Consider the following 10126-nt stretch of genomic DNA (forward strand, 5'->3'; position numbering starts at 1 on the left):
AAAAGAGATGTCAGCTTAATAATGGCCAGCAGTCTGTTTCTAGCATACAGGGTGCCCCTAACATCTTAGTATAGGTTTAGGGTCACGGCCACATAGTACTTTCAAGTTCATAAAGTCGTTTTCTTATCACAACTCTATGAGGTAGATCCGAGGACTCTATTTTCATTCCCATTGTATGAATGAGAAAATCAAGGCTCAGAGAGATTGAATGACAGAAGAAAAAATACGTGAAAAACTGAGGATCTGTAATTATTTAAACTGAAAAATAATGAAAAATGTGGGTTCAACCCTTCTACATATTCATTTTGGGGTTGGGATTTCTTTTGTAGAGAAAAACCTTCAGGATCAATTCAGCAAACTGCCACCAAATGGGGAGAAGTCCCTCTAAACAGAATGAACTGAGATCTGCGTCTCTTGGGAGCTGTCTTCCAACAGAAGCTATACCAATGACCATCAATCAAATTTACGAGCTGGAAAATGGCATAGAGGAATCGCGTACATATTTCAATATCATTGGTTATAGGAGTCTGAATAGCTTCAACTTCTCAGTAGAGACAAGGTAACCCCTTGAACGTGTTTGGCAGAACAGCCCTTGTATTCTGTACATATGTGTGTATTTAAATCACCCCCTTCGTCTGTGTAGTTTGGGGAGAAGTGGATGGATGGGAAGTTGACTGGAGATAATCAAGAAATCCACTTCACTACGACAAATGGCTTTGAGTTTGACCATGGACAAAGCTGATGGTTGTAGACCAACTAGTCTGTTTTGAGCCTTAAAGGACTTTGTAGTCAAAAGGCCAAGAAATTGAATTCTTGTTGTTAGTGGGTCATTGTTTCAGAGACAGGGGTTGTTATTAGATCACCAAAAAGTTGCCAGCCATCAGCACCCTCAGATATTCTATGTAGTGGGCACATGAATAAATAAAACACTTATTGATTCTTTCCATGTTTAAGCTTTGGTGCCAAGTGCTGATCACATAAATTGACCCTTGCCTTGAAGGGACATATATTTTAACATGACGGATGGTAGTCAAGGAGTAGGGTTTTGGTTTGGCAAGTACCAGGGATAGTGAATGGAGCCACAGAGTGGGCGATTGACATGCCCTTCCCATGAGCAATGGTAGCATTGATTTAATGGCCATCCCCATGGCAAAAAGTAGAAAGGAGGTGGTAAGAAGAATGAACCAAAGGACATGTACCTAATGAATAAAGTACTGGTTAAGTGCTTACTACATACAGAGCATTATGTTAAGGGCTGGGGATCAAAACAGAAAAGCAATTAAGTTTTGCTCTCAGGGAGTTTGCAATCTAATAGGGGAGGAAGGTTTCAGTTTCTATTTTTCTCCCCAGAGAGCATTTACCAGCATATCTTGAGCTCATTTGCTTTTTGGACAGCTCCAATTATTTAGAATTTTTTTCTTGATATCAGGCCTAAATCAACCTTCTTGCGACTCTTCCTCATTGCTCCGGCTACTCCCCCTTGGCACCAAATAGAACAAAGCAACACCACTACCCTCTTCTACATGATGGCCTTTCAGATACTTGAAGACAGAATAATGTCCCCTTGTTCCTTCTGCTGCCTCCCACCCTTGACTTTTCTTGTGGTTGCTCAGTCATTTTCAGTCATGTCCAACTTCTCATGATCCCATTGCGGGTTTTGTTGGCAAAGATACTAGAGTGATTGCCATTTCCTTCTCATTTTACATATGAGGAAACTGAGGCTAACAGGGTTAAGTGAATTCTCCAGGGTCACATCACTAGTAAGGGTCCAAGGTTACATTTGAACTCGGGTCTTCCTGATTCCAGGTCCAGTGCTCTATCCACTGTGCCACCCCTCCTGATTTCTCTTCTTCAGGTTAAACATTTTGTTCCTTCATTTGATCTTTATATGACAATGTCTCAGGGCCCTTAACTATCCTGCTTGCACTTCCCTGAATACTCTACTGCTCATCAATGACCTTAAACCTTGTACCCCAGGACTGCCTCATCAGAGTAGGGTCAGCATCCCAGCTTGGCCACTTGCTACCTATTTACATAATTTTGAACAAGTCACTTAGCCTCACTTGGATTCAAATCCCTTATTTGTGAAATGAGGTGCTGAACTCCGTAGTCCCTGAGGTCCCTCTCACTTCTTCATCTGTGAACCTCTGATCCCTTGGGGTGATGGCTAATAGCAGTTTTTCTGAGGTCATGGTGTTCTGAGGCTCACACTCACCTAGAAGCAGAGTGAAGCATACTAAAGAAAAGGGGCTAAAGCTGATCATGTAGCGAGAGCCAGACAGACTGCACAGAGAGCCCACGTGTTGTGTTGGATGCACAAAACCTATCAAGGTCCAGACAAAGGCTCCATCATGTTAGTTGGATCTATGGAGTATTTATGGAATAACACGGACAAGAATTGCACAAGAGGAGACAGTGTGGCCAATCAAACCGGTATTGTGTTTATTGTGTGTATAGACACACATCTAAGCAGCTAAGTGGCCCAGTAGATAAAGTGCTAAGCTTGGAGTCAGGAAGACTCATTTTGTGAGTTCAAATCTAGCCTCAGACATTTACTAATTCCATAACTCTGTTTGCCTCAGTTTCCTCCTCTGTAAAATGAGCTGGAGAAGGAATAGCAAACCACTCCAGTACCTTTGCCAAAAAAAAAGTCCCAAATGGGATCCCAAAGAGTTGGACACTGGGGGAGGGGGGTGAACAACAGAAATTCACAACATCCAGAGTTTATTGTTTCATAGATTTCAAGCAGCTTTACCTCCTAGCCTAAACTGTTCTGAAGGCCCTAAGTGATCCTCAAAATGGAGTTCTCTGAGCTCCTTCCTGCAGTGCGTGCTTAGGAAGCCCACAGGAAAGGTTATTTGAATAATTTAGGCAGCTCCTTCTTTGACAATGATGAGCTTTCATGACTCCCTTTTTCTAAGAGCCTCTAAATAAAATCCCTGTTTTCGAATTAAAAGAAAAATCTGCACTTAAAAATATGGACTCTCTCAGTCGCAAAAGAAGCAAGCGAGTATCTCATTTCTCTTCTTCAATCTGCATCCCCATTTGTGCTGGTATTTGGATGTCATCTGAGCAGCTCAGGTCTGTTTGACTGCCATTCAACTCCAACCTGAAAGGGCTATTATCCTTTCTCTTTCCATCTCTCGGAGGAGATTGCCAGGGAGATTTGGGTTATGTGTGAGTGATATTTTTCTTATGAACAGAGCAACTGAAGAAAAAAATGTGGTGGGAGGCTTCATGTTGCAAGTGATTATAATATGGTATTGATATGTCACTAGTATTTCAGCAGGATTAAGCAGGGATTCAACTTAACTCTTGCTTCTTTTCTGCTTTCTTAAGAGCTCAAGAGCAATTCTCACCTTTGTCTCAGTTTCCTTATCTGTACAGCAAGGACCTCACCACTTGTTGGGCAGCTAGGTGGAGTCAAGAAGATCTGAGTTCAAATCTGATCTCAGACACTAGTGTGGACCCTGGACAAATCAGTTAGCCTCTCTAAGCCTCGCCTTCCTCATCTATAAAATGGGGATAACATCACCTGCCTTCCACAGTTGTGAGAAAAAAATGAGGCAAAGATTTGTAAAAACCCATCTGCAAATACTAAGGCATAATAAGAACGCCAGCTATTATTATTACCTCCGAGTCGAGTCGAGAGTAGTTGGGTGAATGATCTCATGTCATTTAGGAAGTCCCCAGCCTCTAGAAGAAAGGCTCGGGACGTGTGAAGCTTTATTTTTTGCTGTCGCTGCTCATGACAATTTACTTGCAGTTTGTTCAAATTGGGATGGATGAGAACAGTTACAGAAAATGGAAACTGATGGAGAGGCTTGAAGAAAAGGTACTGAGAAGCAGCAGTGTTTAGGGTTGGGGAAACATGTCATTGGGTTTAGCTGAGCCTCCCTTTTCGTTTCTGCCTTTTTGTTTAAAGTCTGGAAGGAGTAAAGAAGAAAAAAGCACCAAAGTGAGACATGTTGGAGATATCTCAATTGGGAGGTCGCGAAAAATGCTTTTGGGGAACTAGAAAACAATACGAAGTGACCTCCAGACATTGGAAATACAGCCAGAAGATGACGTGTTGGTAGTTAATTGGATGGAAGAGAATTCAAAAACAAACCAGCAATGGGTACACTTTTGGCTCCTCTCTGACTGTCTCAGAATGGCATCTCTTCTTGACAAAGGGAAAGAGTAATTTTATCTGGGAGGTTATGCTGCTTCATTCTTGCACTTCTCTGAATGGGGTACAGGAAAACGTCATAGAGCCAAGGTGCTGTAAATCCTGGAATCGCTCTGGGGGCTCCCAATCCCCCCAGAGCCTTTTGAATTTATGGAAAGAGATGAAAAATTAAGGGAAGAAAAGACAGAGTACCTGAGCGATTGACAGCCTAGGAAAGAAGGTCTCAGTAATAAGAACCTCCTAGTTCCCTGTTGGGTTAACAGTGTCCACAGGAATATTTGGAAGACCACTGGGAAAATGTTGGAGGGGCTTTCTGGGAGCAAGAATTATGAGATAATCATTGACATCAAATTACATGTATATAGCACTCAAAAAAGCACTTTGCCTTCTATCTTAGAATCAATACTGTGTATCAATTCCAAGGCAGGAAAGTGGTAAGGACTGGTCAGTGGGGGTTAAGTGACTTGCCCAGGGTCACACAGCTGGGAAATGCCTGAGGACCGATTTGAATCCAGGACTCCCTGTCTCTGGCATTGGTTCTCAATTCACTGAGCACTTTAAAGCTTTCAAATCAGATCATCAATTTAGTTAGAAGGGTCCTCAGAGGTCATCTAGTCAGTCAGCTGGCATTTATTAAACACCTACTATGTGTCAGGCACTGTGCTAAGTGATGGAGATATAATGAAACATGCAAGACAGTCCCTGATTTCCAAGAGTGTGCAGTCTAATGGGGGAGATAACATACAAGCAGTTATATGGAAGCAAGCTATATTACAGGGTAAATTGGAAATAGTCACATAGCCAGCACCCTAGAAGGGAAGACTAGGAATGGCTTCTTGTAGAAGGTGGCACCTCTGAGCCTCGAAGGAATCCAAAGATGCTAGGAGGCTGAGATGAGGCTGGAGAGAGTTGTTTGCAAGGAATGGCAAGGAGACCAGTGCCTCTGGACTGCAGAGTATCTGAGAGGAAGGTGTAAGGTAAAGATGCAAAGGGGTGAATCCTTCAATTTTAAAGGGGGGGAAACTGAGGTCCACCAAAATTTAGTTACTTGTCCAATGTCACTTAAGTTGTCAGTAGCAAAACCAGGTTTCAAACCTTGTTTGGCTAATTCTAAATTCAAAGCCCCACTGCTTTTGTATTTCATCAAATACTTGGAGAACCTTTGAGGTAGGGACTAGAGTTATGATTATCCCAGTCTTATAGACGAGGAAACAAGATGAGAGATTTTAAGAGGTTACCGTATAATTTGGGCAGTTAGGTGGCACTGTGGGTAGAGTGGTGGGCCTGGACTCAGGAGAACTTACTTTCCTGAATTCAAATCTGGCCTCAGACACTTAACAGCTTATGTGACCTTGGGCAAGTCATTTAACCCTGTTTGCCTTAGTTTTCTCATCTGTAAAATGAACTGAAGGAAATGGCAAATGATTCCAGTATCTCTGCCAAGGAAACCCCAAATGGGGTCATGGACTATTTGAAATGACTGAGCAACAGCAGACTTTAGTCACACATTTAGTAAATGTTAAGAGGTTGGATTTTAACTCTGGGCATCCTGATGATCAAATCTGATCCTCTATCTACTATGCTCTACTGACTTTTTGTAGAAACGAAGAGATATATTTTTAAATCACCTCCTAGAAGGAGCATCAACGGACTGTTTTCCACAGAGAAATTGGTGGAAAAGCTCAATTGTAGGAACCTGAGGTATTATAAACGTGTTATAGGGCCCTGGGAGAAGAGAAAGAATGACGGAGAGCAACAAGACTTCTCCCCTTCTGAACTTTATTGCCCTTCGTCCTCCTATAAAATAAGAACCATTGCGTGGAGGCAAACGTTTTCCGGAAACGTTCTAGAGACAAATAGATGTAACTAAAATTCAAAGGTTTCCTAAGAGGGCAAAAGTTGCATCGCAAGGTTTAACCTTGTTCCTCAGCAATTTCTGAGTTTATCCAGCTCACAAAGGAGAAATAAGTGACTTCCTAAGGGTCGAACGGGAACAAGAACAACATCATGAGTTTTCCCTCCACTTTGGGGGCAATTTCTGAATGAAAAGGGAACTTTGGGCATCTTGGAGGACTCAGCACGTTCATTTAGCCTAGGTTGTCAGAGTTCTCTGTGCGGCATTCAAAGATGCCTGCATTTCAGTATCCAGTGGAAAATATGATCCTTGGGGGCAAGGAATGTTTCTTGGCCTTTGTATCTCTGGAGCTGATTGTAGTACCTCACAAGAGAAGTTCTTATTGATTGAAAGGCTTAATTTATATGTACATGTTGGTCTCCCTGATGGTATCTTTTGTGATGCGGTGGGAAGGGGCTGGGACACTTGTGGATGGAATTTATTATGTAGACGTGCAGAAAAGTAACTAAACAAACCTATAGAAGATTTGTGATTTCCTTTGTGTACTTTCTTTGTATTTGGAAGCATTTGTTTTGTAAAATTTGGATTAATAATAAATTTTTATAAAAAATAGACAACTTGTTAAAAATTTTTATTGAATGAATTTCTGTAGTGCCTGTTATATCATTTTGTTGGCATTATCAAAGAAAGATAAAAAAATGAAAAGTCTTTATTGACATTACTGATAAATCAGGAAGGTTCCTAGGGGTCAAATAGGGACTAATGTAGTCATTTTTTAAAAGTCCTTCATCCTACTATTTGCTTCCTTGAGACAGGTGGGACTGTGGGAGATCAGGGATGGTTTCATGAAAAAGTTAATAAATTCACTCAGAGGTCACCAAGGGTTCATTGGAACTTATTGGGTGCTTCAGGCAAGTTGGTTTTCATGCTACCCTCCCAAACGTACTCGTTCCTGCCTCTGCACTTTTGCTCAGACTATTCCTTTTCCTGTCTTTCTTGCTTATTCTCCACTTGCAAAATGCCTTACCAATTAGTCTCCACCAATTCGAATTCTACACTTCTTCTCAACAACCAATATAAGACCAACTCTTAGATGAGGTCTTTCTGAAATAACCCTGGCCAACAAGGCCGCTTCCCTTACTCTGATCTTTAAAACATAGACGGTACAACAAATCAATCATTTTAATCAAACAGGGACTCGCATTTATTTCTTGTTGTTCCTTGTATCCCCAGGGATAGTAGAGGAGGAGAAACCATTTTTTTACTTTTTAGGGGGGGGTCTATTTCCTGTCCATCATTTCTTCCATGGTGGGTAGAAACAAGAAAGTGAGGAGGGGACAAGTAAATGCCTAACTTCCTTGCTAGGATATGGAGGTGGAGAAAGGGCTTCCAATGGGGCCAACTGCCCTTGGTTGCATTGATCTGGGATCAGATCTTTGGATGGCCTCTAATCAGTCACTCCTCTTGGCTCAAGCTGTTCTGGAGGACATGCTACTTAATCTAGCCAGTCACTCAGGACCTCTGACTCTCCCACAGCTGTTCCCTGCTTTCCTTTTAGAAATCCAAAGCAAGATCAAGACCTCTGGCCCCTGGGAGTTTCTCTGATTGATTTCCCTTCTCTCTCTCCGCAGGGTCCCTACTAATGAGAAGCATAAAATAGATTCTTAGGAATGATGACTGAACTCAATGAGAGGATTTGATTGGTGACAAGCATATAATTCCCTAAGACCATAGGCAAGTCAGCAGTTGTGTTGACGGCCATTAGAAGATCTTTGAAGGGTCATAAGCTGAGATGGGATCAACTGTAGAGAATGTAGCAAGAAGACAGACAGAGACAGATAGGAAGATAGAGATATAGAGACAGAAATAAAAGGGTAAGTTTCTGAGTTGTGCTAAAGAGTCAAACCCATGACCATTTCAAAGGACTCATGATGAAAAATACTACTTACCTCCTGATAGAGATCTGATGGACTCTGAGTGAAGACTAAAGCATATTTTTTTTTCTTTATTCCCCCATCCACCAAGATGGCCATATGGAAATATGTTTTACATGACTTCATATGTACACTAGATATTGCATTTCTTGCCTTCTCAATGGGTGGAGAAGGGATGGAGGAAGGGAGGTAATTTGGAACTAAAAATAAAAATGTAAATTTAATAAAATGGGAAGAACAGAGAGAAGAGAGAGAGACAGAGAAAGGGAGAAATGGAGAGACAGAGAGAGAGAGGGCACAGAGAGACAGAAGAGACAGAGGAGAGTCAGTATTCCTGACATTTTATAAATATGTGCTCACTCTCCTCAAAAGAAACTGTGTATATTGATAGGAGAGTATGTAGCAAGTATATCTGTGGATTTTAATGTATTTATTATTCCTATATTTGGTTTAATATAACCATACACAATGTTGCTATTTCTTTTGCTTATTGCTAAATAAATGGTTATATTTCAGATCTAAATGAGCAATCAATATGAGTGGCTGTTTTTTTTTTTTTAACAAATGGAAACACATTGGTTGGGGCTTGAGACCTAAAGTGGTGAACTTCTCCTTTCTTCCCCCTTCAGAACAGAATTATCTCTAGGACCTGAGAGAGTCTGGATGTAACCTTGTGGTGGTGCTTTTTCTCTGGGTACCTCAACCTGCCTGTGGGAGGGTAGCATGGACTATAGGAGAGATATGAAGCCCTGAATTTGGACGGCATGCATTCCATTCATTACACTAATAACTGATATAAAAGTAAAGGTGGAAGAGAATTAGGCAAAAACATGCAGGAAAAAGACACATAGCTGGCTATTGTTGGCATCGGGAAGAAAAAGATCCTAATGGTATGCATTTTTGGAAATCAGATAAATGTGTAGAAATGCACACAGACCTAACTAGAGCTATGTGAGAAACTGGAGCAACCAAGGAACTCGTGGGCATGTTCCTTGTGCCTCTGTTGGACAGCTCGTATTTTCTGGCCCTGGTCACAATCTTGTTCCTTAGTGGCCATCACAGGCAACCACCTATAACCTTCCTTCCTTGTGGTGGAATCTTATTTTCCTGGCTCCTGGGTTAGAAGTTGTTTATTTAAAGTCTCAGGCCAGGTTTAGATAATCAACTGAGCCTTAAAAGATCATTTGTGTGAATCTGGCACCATTAGGTAACACCGTTAAGTGGTTATTTCACCTTTTGGAGTCTATAAAATTGAGGAAATTGGACCAGATGGATCTCTAAGGTTCTGCCCAGCTTGAATGCTGTGTAAAGTCTTGGGGATCTGATATCCCAGGCCTCAAAGGGAATGAATTGTCTTTTGTGAAAACAGTTAGTAGGAGATGAGTTTGAGTTCTCGTCTCTTTCTCTCCTACTGTCCTCACACCCAGAGATTTTAAAGGGTCTCTAAAGTACCTTTGTATGAGCTCAGCCCTTCGGGGAAGCTGCCCAACTTAGCAGACCACAGCACAACACAACTCAGGAAACAGAAGAGGGAAATATAGCCCCGAATGGATCTCTTGGTACTTCCCGGGCATTTTGTGCTCATTATTATTTCTTTTATCATCTTACTTATTTGTATTATATCCCCATTAGAATGTAAACTCAGCGAGGGCAGGGACCACGCTTTATTTAATTCATGTTTCACTTCCAGCATTGGGATAGCGCTCTGGACAGAGCTGGTATTCATTATTTATTGACTGAGCATTTGGTGGGGGGGATAAAAAGATATTTTATTTGCCAATTACATGTAATAACAAATTGCCACACGAGTTTTCTGGGGTTCTATGACCCAAATCATCTCCTTCCTTCCCTTCTGTTCCCCTCTTCTGGAGCTGATGAGCCATTTAGTCTGGGTTATCCATGTTGAATGGAGTGTCTAAAAAGCGGCTTGACCGGAGGCATCTGGCTTCAAAAGGGATAAAGTAACAGTGGCTGAGACTTTCAGGCGGGAATAGAATTCCTGTTCCTGAATAGGATGGGCCAAGGGGTCAGTTGGGCATCCAGGCAACAGCCTTGGGTAAGTCATTTCATGTCTGCTTCAGTTTATTGATTTATAAAATGGGAATAATGATCCCAAGATCATATAAAGAACTTAGCCAGTGCCAAGACAGCATAATAAATACTTGA

This window comes from Monodelphis domestica, chromosome 4 (genome assembly GCF_027887165.1).
Source record: "Monodelphis domestica isolate mMonDom1 chromosome 4, mMonDom1.pri, whole genome shotgun sequence".
Taxonomy (NCBI): Eukaryota; Metazoa; Chordata; class Mammalia; order Didelphimorphia; family Didelphidae; genus Monodelphis; species Monodelphis domestica.